The sequence below is a fragment of the Bubalus kerabau genome, chromosome 4 (genome assembly GCF_029407905.1).
Source record: "Bubalus kerabau isolate K-KA32 ecotype Philippines breed swamp buffalo chromosome 4, PCC_UOA_SB_1v2, whole genome shotgun sequence".
NCBI lineage: Eukaryota > Metazoa > Chordata > Mammalia > Artiodactyla > Bovidae > Bubalus > Bubalus kerabau.
The window spans coordinates 131054664-131077752 of record NC_073627.1 but is presented as its reverse complement, the minus strand read 5'-3'; the positions used below and the strand labels follow the sequence as shown (position 1 = coordinate 131077752).

At 42.6% G+C, this 23089-nt stretch overlaps 1 pseudogene; it reads left to right on the top strand.

Moving 5' to 3' along the window:
• Positions 1 to 2720: 2720 nt before the first annotated feature.
• On the top strand, positions 2721 to 3043 carry LOC129651621 (ATP synthase-coupling factor 6, mitochondrial-like; annotated as a pseudogene).
• The last annotated feature ends 20046 nt before the right edge of the window (positions 3044 to 23089 follow it).

The following is a 23089-nucleotide window of genomic DNA, read 5'->3' as shown; positions in this document are numbered from 1 at the left end:
GTTACAGCATTGACTAGATGATAAAAGAACTGGAGGTCTTGTCTCCCCTCCAAGAGATTAGATCTGAGTTGTCTCAGTCACCATGTTGGTGGTTGTGCTTATACTGAGGCCTTATGCTTCTCTATACCTTAGGTCAGGGTAGTGCCCAGAACCGGGGGCCAGGCTGAGCCCAAAGGTAGGGTTGAGGAGGCATTCCTGCCAGGGTTAGACAAGTAAAGGAAGAGGGGGCCAGGAGGCGGTCATGTCTCTGTCAGCAGATATTCATGGAGATGGCTCAGTTTGGGGGTTGCATTGTCTTAGAAAGTTTCTGGACTTAGAGTCAAATTTTTGCAACTCAAGACCTGACCTTGAGGCTCGCTCAGGCATGAGGAAATGTGGTCCAGCACCCAAATATAGAGGAAGGACTCTGTGTCTCACTCTCTGTTGGGCACCAAGAAGACAGGCAGAAATCAAACTCAGCTTTGTTCCTGAGGTGCCCCAGCAGGGAACAGCTACAGTACCTGGTATACTGCAGGCAAAAGGAGTATTGAACTCACTAAAAATGCTCAGAGGAGAAGAGCCCTCTAGCACAGTTTGAACATCTCTGCTTTTTTGAGACTCTCCAGTTAGCTTAATTGATGATAATTTCTGCACTGATTGAACAATAATGTTTATTCTCTGTTCACATCTAGCTTTTCATTGTGTATTTTAATCACAGCCTTATAGAACGTTGTATATGGAAAGCCCTGTGAGGATATTTTGCATCTTTCCAGGGTGAAAAGTCCCCATAGCTCTTCTCTCATTTGTTTTCTTACACTAGACTGCATTTTCCCATCTTGAAAATCCTGTCTGAACATAGAATAACTCTTGGGTTCACATTTTCCCTGACTTCAGTAATTTATCTTTCTACTTCCACTAAGGGTCATTGGTACCATCTTCTCTACCTCTTCTTCCCCTTAAGCCCCACTCTGAACTTGCCCAGTGAGATGGTAGCAGGGTTTTTGCTCTTTAGGAGGTATCGGGACAGAGGAGATAGACGTGTTATCCAAAAACACCAGGGGAAGCAGAGAGTGTGAGACTTGGAAGATGGGTAGGATTTAGGCGGGAGAATAAGGGGCTTATTTGGGGACCTCTCAGTGGCTGTTTGGAATTAACCCAGGAGTTGTATCATTTCCATTTTCTGGCAATATGGAGCATGGTATGAGAAATGGGATTTATCTTGGTAGATACCCTAGGAGAAAAACAGGTCATCTATGCGGATGCTGCAGGGTTTCCCTCTTTGGGCCTGTGAATGGCACAGTGGCTCCTGGAAACCTCAGGACTTGGTTAACAAGTTATTAGGAAATACGAACAATCCCAGTAAAAGTAGCAGTAAAGCTGCTGCTGCTGCTAAGTCACTTCAGTCATGTCCGACTCTGTGTGATCCCCGAGACGGCAGCCCACCAGGCTCCGCCGTCCCTGGGATTCTCAAGACAAGAACAATGGAGTGGGTTGCCATTTCCTTCTCCAGTGAATGAAAGTGAAAAATGAAAGTAAAGTCACTCAGTCGTGTCCTCAGCGACCCCATGGACTGCAGCCTACCAGGCCCCTCCGTCCATGGGATTTTCCAGGCAAGAGTACTGGAGTGGGGTGCCATTGCCTTCTCCAGCAGTAAAGCTAGATGCTCCTTAAACAGATTCTTCACATTTCTGTAGTATAATCATCATTGTAATGATTATTATCTATTGAGTGCCTATGTGAGATATTAGTCTCCATTTTATACGTGAGAGAACTGAGGCTCTCAGAGTTAAGAGACTTGCCCAGGATCATACACCTAGTAAGGGTTGTTGGTAGAATTCAAACCCAGGCCCATCGTATCTCAAAGCCTGCGCTACTCTTTTGCCTCTAGACATGTGTAAACTGGCAAGGTGTTGAGGATGGCTCGGTTTAACCACTTACCAGGTGCTTTTCTCCAGGGACTGAGAAGGAATGCGATGTGCCATGGGGCATTTTAAGAAATTACCTATGTGGTGGACCACTAGCACACTAAGACTTTCAGCTGCAGTGAAGGAAGGCCCAGATTCACCTTCTGTGAAACTAAAACAGGTCACTAGGCCAGGTCTCTCAGGAGTAAGTTATCAGGAGAAGAGATGGGAACATTGATTCTGTCAGTGGAAAAATACAGCTGCTAACAGCTGCAGAGATGTTGCTAGGAGAATAGCAGTTTACTTCTGAACAGTTCTTTGTAGTTTATGGAACTCCTTCCCTTTCATCATTTCATGATCATTGTATTCCATCCCTGGTTAATGGGGTAATAATCTCTCTTCTACAAACCTCTACATCAAATAGAGGCTCAGTGTTAGTCACCCAGTCATGGCCAACTCTTTGCAACCCCATGGACTGAAGCCCGCTAGGCTCCTCTCCCCACGGAATTCTCTAGGCAAGAGTACTGGAGTGAGTTATCGTTCCCTTCTCCAGGGGAACTTCCTGACCCAGGGATCGAACCCGGGTTCCCACACTGCAGGCAGATTCTTTACCATCTGAGCCACCAGGGAAGCCCATAGAGGCTCAGAGATGCTACCTAATTTTCCGTAAGTAGCACAGCTTGTTAGCAATGCCATTTGCATTCAAGTTCTCAAAAGCCATCCTTCCCACTCCACCCTCATTTCCATTGTATTTCTAAAGTGATTGATGGTAACAGGGTGGCTGGCGGCAGTGGCGGCTCCGGCAGCTTGGGATTGAATGCAAGTAACAGGATCACCATGATTCTTCTGAGGCTCCTCAGGTCCACTGTCATTCAGTCTGCAGTCTCAGTCTCTCTGAGGAGGAACACAGGTGTTACAGCAGTGGCATCTAATAAGGAACTTGATCTGTACGGTAATTCTTCATGGACAAGATCAGAGAACATAGAACTAGGTGACAGACATCTGGAGGACCTGTTGATGCTGACCCAGAGTATCAGCAAGAACTGGACAGGGAGCTTTTTAAGCTTGACCAAATATATGGTAAAGGAGACATGAACACTTTCCCTAACTTCACATTTGAAGACCCCAAGTGCAAAGTTGTTGAGAAACCACAGTCCTGAATAAATAATGTAAAATTTTCCTGGTAATTTTTGCTGGATTAGTTGTACAATGAATGGGTCAGAAGTAACAATAAACATACATTTCACAGCTGTTAAAAAAAAAGTGATTGATGGGAGAACCCAAGATGATGCTTGTCGGGAGGAATTGTGTGAAGTGTAAAGAATGAGATGAAACAAACAAAGTAATTAAGACCAAATATCAGATTCAGTAAGGAAACAGCAGGCTCAAAGGAGTTCTTCCTGAGGACAGCATGCCAGAATGGGCTTAGGTGTGTCAGCTACAAGTATGGTCCGTAGAGGAAATGAAGAAGTGGGAGGGAAATATGCGGAGAAAGGAGTGGAGGACTCATGTAAAGAATAGGATAGCAAGTCTGCTTCAGGTGGAACCCACTTTGGAGGGACTAAGGAAGGGAGTGGCAGGTTTAACAGAGCAGGGAGGTAAAAGGAGAGGCTGTCTGGAGATCAGGGACTCTGTTCATTTGTGAGGAAAGTAGAGCCTCCCCACAAGTTTTGAAAGATTGAAATTATACCAAAAAAGAGTGAAGCTCAACTGTGTAATAGATATCACATAAAACAGAAAGTGGGGAGTATTCTTAGATAAGACATAAAGGCATCAAAACTGGATGCACTCATTATAATTAAGCTACACGCTTTTTAAGGGACATTATTGGAATGAAAAATTGAACTTAGGGGTCACATCTTTGGAATGCTGTGGGAAGTATTTAGGCTTCCCAGGTGGTGCAGTGGTAATGAAGCCACCTGCCAGTGCAGGAGACAGAAGAGACAGGAGTTCGATCCCTGGGTCAGGAAGATCTCTGGAGGAGGAAATGTCAACCCACTCCAGTATTCTTGCCTGGGAAATCCTATGGACAGAGGAGCCTGGCGGGCTATAGTCCATGGCATCACAGAAGACTTGGACACAAGTCATGCACACACTCAGAGACACGCAGATGGGAAGTATTTACTCCCATGCCTCCTTGTGTCCTGTTCTACTCCTTGCTTGGACTACTGAGGCTGCAAACCAGACTGCCAGCTCTGGCTATTTTTGGATATCAACCAAGTGTCATTTCCTTGACTGTGCCTTCGTTGGATTCCATGCGATGAGTAATATTCATGAATCCTGTTCTAAAGATGCTAATTATTCTTGAAGAGTACTATTATTGGATATCACAAACCTTTTTATAGAAGTAGCCACGTAACACTCGCAATCAGTCCCCAAAGACCCATAAACTGGAATATGTTTCAAAAGTAAATTTGCTTTTCAAATTCTGTGAGAAGTTTAGCAATTTCAGTATCAGGGAGCATTATATGATTCATCTTCAGATTTGTTCTTTAAGACCTCCCAAAATAAATTTGTTACAACTAGTGAATGTAATCATTTAAGAAACTCTTAATTCATAATGATAGTTGGAAGGAGAGTGGTAATTTGATATAGATATTTTATTATTTTTTTACATTTATTTTTAATTGGAGGATAGTTGCTTTACAAAGTTGTGTTGGTTTCTGCAGTACAACGACATGAATCATCCATAAGTATACATATATTCCCTCCCTCTTAAGCCTCTCTCCCACACACCCCCAAGATCCCACCCCTCAGCCTGGTGCTCTCTGATGATATTTTTTGTAACAGCTTTAATGTCTGTTACTAAGGGTCCACTTTTACTCATTGTGGGCTCTAGGTATTGTGGACTTTATCAGATAAATGGATGACATTATTCTTTAAAGTGTCTTGTATGGGGTTGAGTTCACTACAAACTATAGGTATCAAGAAATATGGGAAGGAGTAAGGACAGATTATAGGGAGCATGTTGCACAGTGTCCAGATCTGGTTGGGAGGCCAAAAAGGAATTGTTAATGGGCCCCAGCCCAGGAGAACTTAGGTTGGGTGTCAGGCTGGGAGTTGTAGTCATGGGGCAAAACCAGCCTCCAAATGGGAGAGGAACAGGAAGGAGGGAGGGCAGGAAAATGCTTTGTATGGGTGGGGAGCTGGGCAGGGTTCTATAGCTTCATGGCCTGCTTTGAAGGATTCTCATCCCCAGGAGTCTTAGACAGAAATCATTTGGACCCAGAGCTTGGTGTTTATATGTGACCAGGAGCTGATATCTATCTGTGTGTAGAAAGCCTTGGAATCGAATTATGTTAGGGGCCCATGGAAAAGCGTCTAAAAAATGTTTAAATACAGTCAACCATTCAATATTTCTGTGTTAATCTCACTTGTTAATGTTTTTGGTTGTGTTTATAGAGGTCATAATAAAACAATTTTAGGGCAAAATATTTAGCAGGTGTGTCAGCATGCTGTGGTAAAGAGATCATGAACAGAAAGTCTGGGTTCCAACTCCAGAACCACTGATTGCCATCTGTGGATGGGGGCAGGCACTCTATCTCTATGAGGCTCACATTCTTCACACACACTGGGGGACTGAGAGAATTCACAAAGTAATAGCAGTCATAATCAATGAGCTGTGAAAGGTCCTGCATATATAAGGTAGTGATACTAGTAATAAATGAGTCTGGGATTCAAAATCCTGGCTATAGAATTTACCAGGTCTGTAACCTTTGGCAAGTAAATTAGCATCTCTGAGACTCAGTTTTCTCAACTGTTAAGTGGAAATAATAATCGAACATCTAACTCCTAGGGTCCCTGCAAAAGTTAAATGAAATGGCCCAGAATATGTGCTCAGTAAATGTGACTATGATATACATATAAAAAACACTTTATTGAGGTTTGATTGACATGTAAAAAGCTCTACCCAGGAAACCATCAAGGCTGAAAACATATCCATCCTCTCCTAAAGTTTCCTCCCACTCAGTTTTTATTATTGTTATTATTTTATGGTAAGAATACTTAATATAAGATCTGTGTTGTGCTGTGCTTAGTTGCTCAGTCATGTCTGACTCTTCGTAACCCCATGGACTGCAGCCTGCCAGGCTCCTCTGTCCATGGAGATTCTCCAGGCAAGAATGCTAGAGTATGTTGCCATGCCCTCCTCCAGGGGATCTTCTCAACCCCAGGATCAAACCCAGGTCTCCTGCATTGCAGTTGGATTCTTTATCGACTGAGCCACCAGGAAGCCCATATAAGATCTACCTCCTTAGCAAATTTTAAGTATACAAAAGAATCAGATCAGATCAGATCAGATCAGTTGCTCAGTCATGTCCGACTCTTTGCGACCCCATGAATTGCAGCACGCCAGGCCTCCCTGTCCATCACCAACTCCCAGAGTTCACTCAGACTCACGTCCATCGAGTCAGTGATGCCATCCAGCCATCTCATCCTCTGTCATCCCCTTCTCCTCCTTAACCTCCAGATTTACTTGTATAACTGAAACTTTAAACCCTTTAACTGTCATGTTTTCATTTCCTTCTCTTCCCAGCTCCTGGCAACCACCATTCTACTCTGCTTCTATGACTGACTATTTTAGGTTCCACATATATGTGATGTCACACAGTATTTGTCTTTCTGTGTCTGGCTTATTTCACTTAGGATAATGTGCTCCAGGTCTATCCATGGTTTTGTGAATGGCTGGATTTCCTTCTTTTTAAAGACTGAATATTATTCCGTTGTGTGTATGTGTGTGTGTGTGTATAAAATATAATATGAGGGCTTCCTGGGTGGCACTGCATGAAACATAGGAGACATGGGTTCAAACCCTGGGCTAAGAAGATTCCTTGGAGAATCTTCCTCAGCAATATTCTTGCCTGGAGAATCCCATGGACAAAAGAGCTTGGCAGGCCACAGTCCATGGGGTCACAAAGAGTCAGACACAACTCTTTACATCATATTATATATACATCACATTTTCTTTACATATTCATTCATCAATAGACACATATGCTATTTCCATATCTTGGCTACTATAAATAATGCTGCAATGAATGTGGAAGTGCAGGTATTTCCCCAAGATCTTGATTTCCATTCCTTTGGGTAAATACCCAAAAGTAAAAGTATTAGATCATTTGGTAGTCCTATTTGTTAATTTTTTGAGAAGACTCCACTCTGTTTTCTATCATGGTATACCAATTTATATTCACACCAATAGTGTACCAGGATTCTCTTTTCTCCATATCCTTGCTAGCATTTATCTTTTTTAAAAAAATAGTCATTCTAATAGGTGTGAGGCTATCTCATCTCACTGTGGTTTTCATTTCCAATCTATGGTTAGTGTTGTTGACCATCTTTTTATGAACCTGGTGGTGATTTGTATGTCTTCTTTGGAAAGATGTCTGTTCAAGCTTTGTTTATTTTTAAATTATGTTATTTGGTATATATATATACATTGTTAAATGATTACCACATCAAGCTCCTTAACACATCCATCACCTATTTTAGTTACCTTTTTCCTTTTTATTCTAGTGAGAGCACTTAGTATTTACTTGCTTAGAAAATTTCAGGTGTACAATACAATGTTATTAAGTATAAACACCATTCTGTATGTTAGAGCCCCAGAATTGATTCATCTTCTAACTGAAAATTTATATCCTTTGACCAACACCTCCCCATTTTCCCCAGCTCCCAGCCTTTGGCAAGTACTATTATACTCCCTGTTTCTATGAATTTTGACTTTTTTAGATTCCACATGTAAATGAGATCATACAGCATTTGTCTTTCTGTGTCTGGTTTATTTCACTTAGTATAATGTCATCTAGACTCATCCATGTTGACACAAGTGGCAGGATTTTGGTCTTTTCTATGTCTGAATAATATCATATATATATATATGTAATCACATTATATATTATATATGCAATATATATACCACATTTTCTTTATCCATTCATCTGTCAATGGACACTTGGGTTGTTTCCATATCTTGGCTACTATGAATTATGCTGTAATGAACTTGGGAGTGCAGATGTCTCAAGATATTTATTTCATTTCCTTTGGATATATAACCAGAAGTGGGATTGCTGTATCTTTTTCATCAGTGTTTTATAGTTTTCAGTGTATAGATATTTCACCTCCTTGGATAAGTTTATTCCTAAGTATTTTTTGAGGGGGTGCTATTGTACAAAGGCAATGCCAAAGAATGCTCAAACTACCACACAATTGCACTCATCTCACACGCTAGTAAAGCAATGCTCAAAATTCTCCAAGCCAGGCTTCAGCAATGTGTGAACCGTGAACTTCCTGATGTTCAAGCTGGTTTTAGAAAAGGCAGAGGAACCAGAGATCAAATTGCCAACATCTGCTGGATCATGGAAAAAGCAAGAGAGTTCCAGAAAAACATAGATTTCTGCTTTATTGACTATGCCAAAGCCTTTGACTGTGTGGATCACAATAAACTGTGGAAAATTCTGAAAGAGATGGGAATACCAGACCACCTGATCTGCCTCTTGAGAAATTTGTATGCAGGTCAGGAAGCAACAGATAGAACTGGACATGGAACAACAGACTGGTTCCAAATAGGAAAAGGAGTACGTCAAGGCTGTATATTGTCACCCTGTTTATCTAACTTATATGCAGAGTACATCATGAGAAACGCTGGGCTGGAAGAAGCACAAGCTGGAATCAAGACGGCCGGGAGAAATATCAATAATCTCAGATATGCAGATGACACCACCCTTAAGGCAGAAAGTGAAGAGGAACTAAAAAGCCTCTTGATGAAAGTGAAAGAGGAGAGTGAAAAAGTTGGCTTAAAACTCAACATTCAGAAAACGAAGATCATGGCGTCCGGTCACATCACTTCATGGGAAATAGATGGGGAAACAGTGGAAACAGTGTCAGACTTTATTTTGGGGGGCTCCAAAATCACTGCAGATGGTGACTGCAGCCATGAAATTAAAAGACGCTTACTCCTTGGAAGGAAAGTTATGACCAACCTAGATAGCATATTGAAAAGCAGAGACATTACTTTGCCAACAAAGGTCTGTCTAGTCAAGGCTATGGTTTTTCCAGTGGTCATGTATGGATGTGAGAGTTGGAGTGTGAAAAGGCTGAGCGCCGAAGAATTGATGCTTTGAACTGTGGTGTTGGAGAAGACTCTTGCGAGTCCCTCGGACTGCAAGGAGATCCAACCAGTCCATTCTAAAGGAGATCAGCCCTGGGATTTCTTTGGAAGGAATGATGCTGAAGCTGAAACTCCAGTACTTTGGCCACCTCATGCGAACAGTTGACTCATTGGAAAAGACTCTGATGCTGGGAGGGATTGGGGGCAAGAGGAGAAGGGGACGACAGAGGATGAGATGGCTGGATGGCATCACTGACTCGATGGACGTGAGTCTGGGTGAACTCCAGGAGTTGGTGATGGACAGGGAGGCCTGGCGTACTGCGATTCATGGGGTTGCAAAGAGTCGGACACGACTGAGTGACTGAACTGAACTGAACTGAACTGAATGGGTGGGCTAGTATCTCCTTGAGGATTTTTGCGTCAGTGTTCACTAGGGATATTGGCCTGTAATTTTCTTTTCTTGTAAAGTTTTTCGTCTGGCTTTAGTATAATGCTGGCATTGTAAGATGAGTTTGGAAGTGTTCCCTTCTCTTCAAATTTTTGGAAGATTTTGAGAAAGATTGGCATTAATTCCTTAAATGTTTGGTAGAATTCATCAGTGAAGTTGTCTAGTCTCGGACTTTTCTTAGTTGGGAGGTTTTTGATTACTGATTTAACCTCCTTGCTTTGTTATTGGCCTGTTCAGATTTTCTTTTTCTCTATGATTCAATCTTGGTATCACTAATCACACTCTCTTCATGTGTCTAGGAATTTACCTATTTCTTCTAGGTTACCCAATTTGTTGATGTATACTTGTTCATAGTAGTCTCATGATCCTTTGTATTTCTGTGGAATCAGTTTACTGTTTCATCTTTCACTTATAATTTTAATTATTTGAGTCTTTTTTCTTAGTCTAACTAAAGGTTTGTCAATTTTATCTATTCACAAAACCAACAATAGTTTTGTTGATCTATTCTAGGGCTCTTATTGAAGACTGCAAGCTAGTTAGCAGGATCTGTGGGTGGTTGTCAAGATATGCATGCTGGTTGCTCTGAGCCCCTACACCATTTCTCTGCTTCTAGCTTTTCCCAGGTGAGTCAGCTGAGCCCATCCCCTCGGTATTCTGGGTGGGATGAGATAGAAGTGGGCATCTTGGGCAGTGCCCTGCAAGCCTGGGGAAGCTGGATGCTCACTTCACTTTCACTTTCCCTTGTGGGAAAAACCATGGGCCATGGGGGTCTCTCTTGGCCCTGAACTGTGCCACTTTGGGGAAGGGTTGGCATGCTGCTGCTGTTGCTGCTAAGTAGCTTCAGTTGTGTCCGACTCTGTGTGACCCCATAGACGGCAGCCCACCAGGCCCCGCCGTCCCTGGGATTCTCCAGGCAAGAACACTGGAGTGGGTTAGGGTTGGCATAGATAAAGGAAAATGGCTCTTCTGACACGCAATGCACCATTCTTGGATTTTATGCTCCACCCAGGTGCTGAAACCTCTGCTATACTCTTAGACTCTAATAAAGGTACTCTCATCCATGAGTGCTTGTTAGTATCAGTGTTTCTATGGGAGTCATGAGAGTTAGAACTTCATAGTCTGCCATCTTGCTGACATACAATAATTATATTTTAAGGAAAATAAAAATAGGAGAGATATTTCTCAGGGCCAGGTTGAGTTCTGGAAGTTCTAGAAGGTTCTACATCTAATTGAATCACAGTGATCTTGGTAGGGAAGGCCAAGTGGTCTAGAACAGTCCAAAGAGGTGAAGGGAAGATGTTTGATAGGGTAAGCGGGCCAGCTGCCAGGTGGACTTATGGCCTGATTCATAAATTACTTCAAGTCACAGTAGGCTGGTCCTGGGCAGCAGGAGGGCAAGTGTGCTCAGAGGCTCAAGAGGGCACACTTAGGACCAGTGGTGGGGTGCTGCAGAGCACAGAGTCTTCCACTGCACAAGGAGACCTTTAACATCAGGGTTTTCCAAATACTGGAGGGCTCCTCAGAGAAGCCAGTCCAGCCACTGAGGGTGATGGTGTGCGGACACAACATGAGGCCTGCTCCTAGATGCTCTTCTGGGCACAAAGGCAATGATAGGCCACATCTCCTAAAATGGCCCCTGTGATTTGAATCAGCTAATCCCCTCTTGCAAACTTGCAACCCTTTTTTCTTTTTCAGGTAGGTTCATAAATTCATAAACTTTTATCCTTTCTATGGCAGCAAATGATATTAGAAAGCTAATTAGCTACAGAGCTAATTTTCATGTCAGAATGAAATTATAGGTTTCGTGGTATAGAACAAAATTATCTTTCTGTCCCTCCTCATCTTCCACTCCTCCACCCACTCCAATTTCTTCTTCCTCTGGCATATGTATACACTCCCCTCTTCTGTCTGGTCACAAATGTCAACAGAGAGGGGTGGCCACTCAGGAGTCCCTTTCTCTTCTGTGTCAGGCATATTTGCATTTGCAAACAGCTTTAATTGAGTAGAGTTTTCATTGCTCTTTTTCCTGCTCCTCTTTTTAAATGCAAATGTTAATGTTTGGTTAGCATGGGTTCAGAATTAAGCCCCTGCTACCTGTGGCTGCCTCCTTCCTTGGGTTCTAAATAAGCACCAGTGGAATATCATGACCTGCTGTGAGCCTGTGAGTCCTGGAAGGCTGGAGTCCAGCTAATTGCCAATCATGCTGAGAGGGCTGGGCAGAGCCTTGTCTCACTTACCATCTCTCATGGAGTCCTGCTTCCTACCAGCACCGAAGGAGAGAAAATTAGTGTGCTGGGAACAGAGAGGGAGGTGGCAGGAAAGGCTGCTTTTTGGAACTAGGTTCTATACTCTCTCTTGGCATCAAAACTTTGTGGAATTGAGATGGCCATTGGATGCCATTAGCTTTGAGTCGCACAAGTTGGAATCTCACAGACCATCATGCTTTTAACGGCTTGTTATCAAATCTCTGCTTGAACACCCACTGGCAGAGGCCGCCTTCCTTCACGAGGCAGTCTTTTCCACTGATAGCCAGCTCTGCTTGTTAGGAAAGGAGCGCTTAACATTGAGTAAAAATCAGCTTGTCTTCAGCCATTGGTTTTAGTTTTCATATAGATCGTGGTTGATCTTATTTCCAAATGACAACCTTTCAGATATTTGGAGGCAGCTCTTAAAGGGCCTCACATGCCTTCTTCCCTGTAAGCTCAGATACCCAGTTTCTTCAGCTCTGTTCTATGCCCCACCGTTTATCCACCCTGCTCCTCTTCTCATTGTGGACTCAGGTTATTTGTCTTCTATGAAGGGACTTGTAATGGGGAGTGTGGTAATGCACCTGTGGACTGACTAGCACAGGCTAGAATGGGGCTGCCCACTTCCCCCCCATTAATTTGGCCCCTTCTCATTTGCCAAGGCTGCCTACATTGCTGTAGACTTGGTAAGCAGCCATGCCACTGCTCACCCGTGCTGAGCCTACAGCCAAGCTCAACTCCAGGCTCTTCTCAACTGCACTTCTGATTTAGTGACAAAGAAAATATATTATTCTAAAGTATCAGACTGAGCTCTCATCTGATGAGAGAATCTCACAGGATTATCAGCATATTGCAGAGGATATGTGTACAGTGTGCCAGTTTTCCCTTTCAGAAATCAGGGACCTGGATACTCAGAAGTCTTAACAAGGGCAGTGTCCCAGGAATCTGGTGCCTCCCTTGCCTTAGGCCTGCAGTGCATTATTTGATAGAGAAGTCAAATCTAACATCTGTAGCTAATTCAGGCTTCCCTTGTGGCTCAGCTGGTAAGGAATCCACCTGCAATGTGGGAGACCTGGGTTCAATCCCTGGGTTGGGAAAACCCCCTTGGAGAAGGGAAAGGCTACCCACTCCAGTATTCTGGCCTGGAGAATTCCATGAACTGTATAGTCAGTCCATTGGGTAGCTAATCTTAAGAAGTTAACAGTCTGAAAGGAACCAACCAGAAAAAGATCATCTATAAGTGCTCTACTGGATTAAAATGTAGAGAAGGAGTTGCAAGGACTCTAAGGTAGAAGGCCCTTGGCTGTTCAAGATTGACTTGACAGACTGTGGTTAGGAAGGAGGCATAGCAGGAGAGCAGAGAAGTCATAGCCTATAGCAAAATTTCCTGTTTTCTTCTAGGTTCAATGCCACTCCACCCATGACATGTGGTAATTGTAGGAGAGATGGGGATAACAAGCTGTCACTGTGACCTTTGCCCCCATTTCAGAGATGTTTGTCTTTCAGGTTCTCATGCAATAATATTTTCTTCTGGACTCTGGGCACACTGCATTATACAAGAGCCCCAGGAAAGTTCCACATAGATCTGGTCCTCCTGACGTCTTGGCACCAAGGATATGTCTCTCAGACACATATATGAGCTCTCCCATATCTAGAATCAATAGATAAGATAAGTACTCTCATTATATAAATTCTACATATCAAATGGTAGAAAGATGAAGGATCTATGCTGTATTTATATGACCAGGCCTTACTCACTTGGCCATAGATAAGAAAATGCAAGATATTGGTGTGCTGGCAGTATTGTGAAAAAAAGGAGATAAACACTGGGTCTTTTCACAGGATACTCAGTATAATTTTCACCAATTCCATTTGCACATCCCCTTTTATTGTCACCACCTTAGCAAATTTCATTTGCTAAGATGAATCCCTCCAGGGCATATTGACTTTCTATAATAAGAGAGGTCATTTGATTTGTATCACTCCTTCTGGACTCTCATTGTAGATGCCAGCCATGGTCCTGACCCTGGTATTTTTGAATGACTCCATTTACAGTTGTAAAATTTGAACTTAAAGACTGCTGTTTGCTGTAGGCAAGAGCATCTTGCACTATGGTGAATAGCACTGTTATGGAAAGGTCAGACATGGATGGAAAGAGAATAGAAAAATAGTGATGCCTGTAAATAGAAAAATAAAAGGGTAATATTCACACAAGCACAAAGTTGCTTTTTGTTTTAACATGTCTGCAAAGCTCCTTTGGGTATATACTACTTCCTCCAATCCTTACAACCTGTGAAGAGCAACAATAACTATTTTGCAGTTGGGAAAAAACCAAACAAACTATTTTTGCAAGAGATGACATGACTCATTGAATCAGCGATGAATGAGATTAGAGTTGCACCCAGGACTCGTCCCCATCAGTTCCACACTCTTTTTTCTTATTGTCGTTTAATTGCTCAGTCATGTCCGACTCTTTGCAACCCCATGGACTGCAGCATGCCAGGCTTCCCTGTCCTTCACCATCTCCCAGAGTTTGTTCAGACTTGAATGGGTCATACCATCCAATGTGAATGTCTAGAAGGGTGACTTTGTTTAGATGATCTATGGATAATAGCTGGTAGCTCTGGGTTAGCTGCAAAAGAAACCTTGATTCAAATCCCAGAGTAAAGCTGCCCTCAAGGGTTGGATCTTGGATGATCTTATTGATTCAGCCAAAATTTCCTGAGTACTTAGTGAACAAAAGTCACTAAAGAAATGAAGATGAATCAGACATAGTCCTTGCCTCATTTGGAGACACAGGAAAGCCTTGTCTGGAGAAACATAGCAGATTCATATGAAAAATTTTATCATGTGTAAGCATATATGCTCAGTCATGTCTGACTCTTTGCGACCCCTTGGACTATAGCCTCCCAGGCTCTTCTATCCATAGGATTTTCCAGACAAGAACACTGGAGTGGGTTGTCATTTCCTCCTCCAGGGGATCTTCCTGATCCAGGACCAAACTTACATCTTGTGCATTAGCAGGAGGATTCTTTAGCACTGAGTTACATGAAAAATTTTATCAAAACCTAAGTTATGTGTGGGAAGTGCAAAAGAGGTGGTACATGTACATAGCCCATGAACTAGGAGTCCTGAGGTACATGTATCCAGAGAGAGCCAGGAAAATCAAGAAGGCTTCCTGGAGAACCATTGGGTATGGAGGTTGGGAGAGAGAATTCAAGGCACAGAGGAGCCTGTGGGTGAGAACGCTGAGCTAGGCATGTTGATGGTGTGTTTATGCTGAGAAAGGCATGCACCCAGAGCATAACATACAATAAAGAGGTGAAAAGAGAAGCCTTCAGTTCTCCTTCAATTTGTTTGATTCTAAACTCTTTTTAACAAGTGTCTTGCCCCTCTATAACCTCTACATTTTTGTATAACCAATGCGTAAAGAGCTAAGTGGAAAGAAGAATAAACTCATATATTTTTTAATCACCACAAAATGGCCTCCACAATCAGGTCAAAAAAGAAATACATTTGGCCAAAGGCCAGAGTGATTTTCCCAAAACACAGACTAGATCATAGTTACTCTGTGCACAGTTCTCCAGTGGCTCACCAGTGCCTTCAGGGTAAGTTTCAAACATCTGAGAATGTCTTACAAGGTCTTCTGTCTGTGACCCCCACCTCTCTGCCTACACAATGATCTAGTTTGCATATTGGGAAAGTCACTCTGACTGCTGCGTGAATAGATCAAAGCAGGCAAGAATGGAGACAAGACACCTGTTAGAAGGCTGCTGTCCTCATCCAAGTGAGCAAAATTAGTATTGATAGAATAACCAAGGTTACAGATTTGGGAATCATCAGGATAGAAATGGTAAACAAAGTTGTGGAAGCCAATGAAGTCATCAGGGAGACAGCCGGCTAGAAGACAAAAGTGTATGGGCAGAGCTAATATCTAAGGAGAGGGCAGAGGAAGAAGAACATAGCCAAGAACATGCACGAGGAGCCCACAGGTAGTCAGAGAAGTGTGCGTCACCATGACCAAGGGAAGGTGGTGGTGTTGACGACAGAGGCCAGTCATGCTGAGTATTGCAGAGAGGCCAATTAAACCAGAAGCACCAAGCATGGTGTTCTGTGAGCTCAGCGTTTACTCAAAACATGTTGGAGTGAATTGCTAATTGGTAAACTACTAAATTGATGCTGTTGTTCTTAACTTAATTATTTGCTCTGTTTTGGTTTTCATTAGAAACAGCACATCTAAATTGTGTTTGCTGAGACAAAGTGGTAAACCCTGTTTATGTTAACTCTTGTTTCTTGGGTTAAATAATGGACTTAGGATTAAAAAAAAAAAAGAAAAACTTGGTTGTTTTAGACTGACTATAAAGGTACTGTCTACTCACTAAAGTAAATTTGGTAAATCTAGACAAGAAGAAAATAAAGGCCATACCAGGCAAGGCAAGCAGAGGCTAGTGGCTATTTCTTTTGATCATGGCCATGGTTCACAGAAGCCACCCTCAGGGAACAGGACTTGGAAGAGGGCTATTCAGGTGTGAAAGTCAAGGCTGCAGCTTGTAACAACTGTTCTTTCCCTTCTGTGGGTCAGGGATGCTTCTGAGAATCTGATAAAAACATTGGACCACCTGCCCAGAAAAATACCCAGTGTACTTATGCATGTAACTTTGCATTCAATTTCTGTGGGACTCTGAAATGTCAGAAGACTTGCAAGCTCTGCAGGAATTGTTTCTGCTGAGAGCCATGTCCCTGCCAGGGATCATCCCCCAAGGGCTTCTTGGTGTCTGGAAGGGACCTCCATTTATAGTGGCGATGGAGACTTTGGACTCACTTGGGGCTGTGACGTTTACCCATCACCAACCACCTCTGGCTGCACATATGGGGTTCCTTTTCAGGCCAAAGGACCAGCTTGGGGGTTGGCTTTGGCCCTTTTCTTAGTGGGGACAAAGCACTGAGCTTAGAGGAGGAAGATCTGGGTTTCAGTTTCGTCTCCGCTTCTTATTCACCATGTGACCTCGAGTAAGTCACTCCACAATTCTGAGCCTCCATTTCTTTGCTGAATAGGAATAATAATTCTTGCCCTGTCTGCCTCACAGAGTATAAATCCAAAGAGTTAACAGATGTGGAAGTGCTTCATAAAGTGAAAAACATGACACAAATATGAGGGGTGATAAATAACCATTAAAGCAACGAATATTCATTGAGAATTTACTACGTGCTGCCATTGCATTAAGCACTTTGTCTCCATCTCATTTCATTCCCACAACTGTATGAGGTCATCACTCATTGTTTTACCTTATTAAAAAAAAAAAAAAAGTGAGGCTCAGAGTAGTTAAGGAACTGCTTAGGCTACACAGCTGCTAAGTGGTGAAGCCAGATTTGCAAAGAATAAAGAAATTGCTGCACTAGAGTAGTAGGTTTTGTTTGGTTGTTTGTTGGGGGTTTTTGTTTTGTTTTAATTTGGTCACACTGTGCAGCACATGGGATCTTAGTTCCCTGACCAGGGATTAAACCTGGGCCTGGGAGTGAAAGCACTGAGTCCTAACCACTGGACCACCAGGGAATTCCCTAGCAGTAAGGTTTTGTGAGACATAAGGATGAGGGGTACAGAGAGGAGGCTCATCTTTGTCAAGTGTCCATTAGCTCATTGGGTACTTTAGCCAGTTGCTTCAGAAGAATCCTGAGAAGTAGGTTGCATGTGTAACACCCACAGAGCACATGAAACACAGTGTCTGACACATAATATGTTTTTGGTAAATATTAGCTACTGGGATGGTATTATTATTGTAATGCCCATTGTACAATGAGAAAACCAAGGCTCAGAGAAGTGCTCTGGCCAAGGCTATATAGTCAATAAATAGTGGAGCAGGGCTTGGTCTTCCAGTGTTTTGGGCCTCAAAGTTCATGCATTTTCAACGGACTATCTTCTGCACAAGGAATGCTGGCACACTTTTTCCCCAGATCCTCCACCTTTCCATAATACCCCATGGCCTTGAAGTTCCAAGTTTTGTAGCCCACCATACCTCTGGCACTTATTAATAGTGCTGCCTGTGACCCCTGTGGATTTACTGCACTGAATCGACAGGTTTAAGACTTGGTACCATCTCGATTAGACACTTGTTGGCCAGATTCCCTGTCTGTCAGTGTGCCAGCTGATAGGCTGACAGGCACAAGCCTGCAGCCCTGGGGACTGTCTGGTCTGAGCAGCAAGCAGTCCTGTTAGTGGCTGGCTGGCCCCACAGCCAAGCCCTGCAGGCTGGAGGGGAGGATTAGGGGAATGGCCAGATGACTGATAGGAGACAGCGAGTCTGCACAGAGCCTAGAGAGGCTTTCTCTCCAGCTCTGGTTTTATTTATGCATCATTTAGACCCCAGCGATTTCCCAAAATAATTTGGCATGGCTAATGGCTTAGGTCTATCTGGTGTTTCTGTCTACAGAGCACAGCTATTTAGTGATCTGATTTGAGTCATGGAGACATCTGTGGAGATGGGTGACATAATTTCCATTTTACAGATGAAGAACATTGAGGTATAGGTAGGGAAAATAATCTACTCAAGGTCACATAAATGCACAACAGTCAGGGCTGAGACTCAAATCCAGGGTTTCAGATTCTAAAGTTGCTGTCTTTCCCCCATGCATGCTGCTTCCTAACAAAATACACACTGGAGGTAGGGGAGGAGGGGCTGGTGTTTAAAAGGAAGTGGAGAGACAGTGCTAAGCCTGGGGCCAGCATGGAGCGGACAACCAGACTGAGAAGTATCTGTCTTGCCCCTGGGATTCTTTAGTGCATTGCTCATATGCAGCTCCAAGGGCCTCTGACTGAAGGCCTTTCCTTGGGCAAATATGTATCCTCTGAGTAGATAGGTTGCTAGCTGGCCTGGAAAACCTGCTGAGTTCAGGAGCCAGCTTCCCAGAGGCTTATTGGAGCAGGGAGCTTCTGGAGCCATCCAAGAATCCTTGGGGGCTGTTCTTACCTTGTGTCCTCTAACTCAGCATGAAGTCTGGATCACCATGAATTCTGAGCCGCCTTGCCCTCTGGTCCTGCCTGTACTTCTCTGCAACCAAGCCATTTTGCCTATGCCAAGGGTCAAGAAGGGAGCCTTAGAAATCACTGGTTCTAATCCTCCGTCTTTGACAGGGAAATTGAGGATGAGAGAGGTAACAGAGGCCACTCTTCTTTTCAGATAGTGTGTTCATGAGTGGTGTTGCCAGGGCCCCCAAGCCATGTTCCCATGCCCTCAGCCTTGGCCTTGCCATTATTCAAACCCTATCCAGACTTCTAGCGATCTGCCTGCATCACTAGCTCCAGGCAGACTCTTGTCTAGCCTTGACTCGGGCAAGTGTGACAACAAGGTTGGCAGCTCTCCTTGCAGACCCAGCCTGCTGCAGTCTCACTGGAGGCAAAGGTTCATCCCAGCCGTTGCCAAAATCCCAGCCTGGAACAGCCAGATGTCTTTGACCTATCCTGTTACCGGAGCCAGGGAATGAGATCAGCCTGATGAATACAGAATACAGGGATGGGAAATCCCTCCCTCTAGTCCCTCCAGATCTGTTAGCATTTGAGCAGGGCACATGGGTTTTACCATAAACACTAATCTGAGAATCTTGCAACAATGAATGTACTCCAGTCCCTTCAAGAGTCTGTGTGGTCTACCCATATCTCTCCTTTTGCTTTCGGGTGTGGGATAAGCCCCAGCTGAAGTCAAAAGCAGTTGTCCTCTTAAGTAAAAGGGACTGCAGTAATTAGGAATTACTACATAAAGGTGCAACAAGCTTATTTACACCAGTACTTGCAAACGAGAAGGAAACTGATTAAATGAAATATGGAACTGTATATTGCAAAACATGCTATAAAATGGATTACTGCTGACTGTATCCTCTTAATACGTGAGATTGTTCCCAAGTAGTAACAAAATGTTGGAAAAGGGAAAATGATTATATTGTTAGGGAATTTTTTTTTTTTTTGGAGAAATGCCCTCTTCCTCAAACACATAATTAGTAATTTAGTTTGCCTAGTCAGAAAAAAATGAGTTGTTTAAAATTATTTAATTATCTTCAAATATTTTTTGAGCATTGGAGTATGTTCCCAGCACTGTGCTGGGTTCCAGGGATTCAGAAGCAAATAACACGTGATATCTACCCTCCGGGAGCTCAGTTTAATGGAGTGCTAAGGGGGTGAGTGGTACATTGATACACATTTATAGCCCAGCATCATGGGGGTGGTCATAGATAAATAAGCATGATTTGTATCAGGAATAAGGGAAGACTGTCCTAAGAAGCCAGAGAAGGCAATGGCACCCCACTCCAGTACTCTTGCCTGGCAAATCCCATGGACGGAGGAACCTGGTAGGCTGCAGTCCATGGGGTCACTAGGAGTCAAATACAACTGAGTGACTTCATTTTCACTTTTCACTTTTATGCATTGGAGAAGGAAATGGCAACCCACTCCAGTGTTCTTGCCTGGAGAATCCCAGGGACGGGAGAGCCCAGTGGGCTGCCGCCTATGGAGTCGCACAGAGTCGGACACCACTGAAGCGACTTAGCAGCAGCAGCAGCAGCAGTCCTAAGAAGCTGATGGCTGAGCTGGGTTTTGAAGGCTGATGGGAGCAAGAAACAACCTGGTATATTTAGGCCTGGGACTGTGAAGTGAGAGGGAAAAGCAGTGTTTGAAATGAAACTGGTAAGTAGGGAGCAGAAGATGACATGATGCATATTTCCAATCAGATATTTCAACTCCAACACTGAAGAAGCCAGAGGAATTTTACCTTTCAGTGACATGCTGTTGAAGTGAGGAGCTAGCATTCATTTTTATATGTACTATTATTATTATCATTATTTACTAATATTACTATGGACATTGGTATCTCACAATGAAAAAGCAAAGTTTTAAAAATTTATTTTAAAACTTTCAGACAGTAAAAATTGTACTTTTATTGTGTATAGTTCTAAGGGTTTTAAAATGCGTAGTATCTACCACCACCTTAACCCTTATTCTCTATTTCTATAGTTTTACCTTTACCAGAGTATTTCCAGAATAAATAGAATCACACAGTATGTAGATATGGAGACAGGCAAGTTGTTAACATAGGAAAGAAATGATCCAATTCATACCTTTTCCAGTTCAGAAGTTAGAATACTTTCCCAAATTGGAGGGAAAGAAGAATTAGTGTGATACGTGAAAAACTAGTATATACTGAAAACATGCCTTTCTAGTCTTCTGAATCATAGATAAACAGGTTAAGCTAGAAAAGCATAACCTCCCCCCATATTATTTAAAAAAAAATTTTTTTTAAATATCCCTCCTCAAGGCTTCCCTGGCAATCCAGTGGTTAACACTCTGCACTTCCAATGCAGGGGGCACAGGTTCGATCCCTGGTCAGGGAACTAAGATCCCACATGCCGCTTATGTGGCCAAAAAAATAAATAAAATACTCTTCCTTGCCAACAAAAGAAAGAAAAGGTTCAAATGTAGGCTCTTTTGTAGACTATTAGGTGCTTCCATACAGGTTGTCATCATTAGAAACCTACATGTTGTGGACATTTTGTTAAATCTGTAGCCCTGTCCCTTTCAATCCACTCTATTCAGAGTAGTCCAAAAGTATATTGCAGATAGTTGGGCAAATGCCTTGCTGCAGCTCACCAGTGTCCACTAAGGAAACTCCCTGATCCTGTATTTTCACCAAAAAAGAGAATAACGATGACCTGCTAGAGCGCCCGTGCCAGTTCTTTGTGATCGTAGCTTTCTGGGCCCTGACCGGAGAAAGGAAGTTCCACATTCTAGCTCTAGGTATCACAACAAGGCTGGTGGCTGATGTGGAATGAATCTGGGGTGTGTGGAAGAGGCCAAAAAAGCATGTGATTGAGGACTTTTACGTGGTGTTAGCTTTCAGAGTTACACAGAGTGAGATGGCAAGGATGAGGAGGATAGATTTTGTCCAAGGGCTGAAGTCTTCAGAAAGGAAGAAAAAGAGGTATTGGTGAAGAGCTCTTGGATATTTCTCTCATATTCATTAATTTTTATGTTGTGGGAGAGTTTGTAATAAATTAAAATTTATGAGAAAAAATCAATTCCAGATGATTTTTGTGGTTTTTAAAAAATACTAGATTTTTGTGGTTTATAGAAAAGATACTAACAGGAATCTATTGTCGTGGTAAAACTTTCACATCCAAAGGATGAAAGATGACAAATAAAAGCCTCTCATTCTCCTTCTCTTCCTATTAGTGTTTCCCAGCAAATAATTTTCTTGCATATTCTCCTAGAAAATTTCTGCACATATACAAATATATACATTTCCTGTTAAATCAAATGGGATCATACTATATAATACCATGACTTATATTTTTTTGCTACGTAGTATCTTAATGTACATTGGACACCATTCTATGTTACAATAGAACATGTAGCTTAATCTTCTGTTTTTAAACAGCTGCATGATATTCCTCAATATGGATGCACCACAATTTATTCCAACAAGTCTCCTGTGGAAGAAGATTTAGATTATTTCCAATTTCTTTCTCTTACAAACAATGCTGCAGTGAGTGTCCTTCTATATATATCTCCCATCTACTCTTTTCCATTATGCTGCCAAGTGTCAGCATGAAGGAAAAGAGTTCCTTAAGTTCAGCTTGCATTATATTCAAATGCTCTTGTCTTTTGTATCCAGGTTGCTTCTCTCTTAGGATCCAGCCACCATTTGAAATTAATCTTTTAATAAGTTCAACTTCTTTTTAGCCTTTCATCTTTGGAGAAAGACCTCATGTAGCCACACAGGTTTCCCCTGAACCTCATGTTTTCTTCATTATTAGTCTGGGTCTTTTTAAAATGTAAATGTTCACAATTGTTTCCTGTATTTTAAATTTATAGAATCTAAAACAGGGGACTGTGTTTATCTGATGATCTCTCTGGTTCCTTCTCTCCAAATAGTGAATCCTAAGTGGCCTTTGAACTTGTCCGGGCAGTGGAATTTAGATTTAAAAAGGAATAAAAGAGAAATAATTTTCACTTTTCTAGCAAGAGTGTTATGGAGCTTCCACTTCTCATCAGCTGGGGGAGGAGGAGAGTGAGGCTGGGAAGTCTGCCACAATATTTGGCATGGCTGGGCTTCCAGATTGTATCTATTTTTGTAGCTGCACAAGTTGGGAGGAGATTAGAAGGATAGTCAAATTTCCTGCTTCAGGTTGTAAATTGATCAAGAGGTGGAAGGAGCACTAGATTGGGAGTCAGAGGACCTGGTCATGGTCCCAGATTTACCAGATATTAGCCACAGGTCCTTGGAAGTGTCCCGTCCCTTCTCCAAACCCTGTTTCCCTCTGCTCTGAACAAAGGAGGTTGGACTAATTGGCTCCAATATCCCTAAATCTCTAAAATTTTATTGTTCTGAAGTTCTAAGAATGTTTATCCATTTTAAGAAAC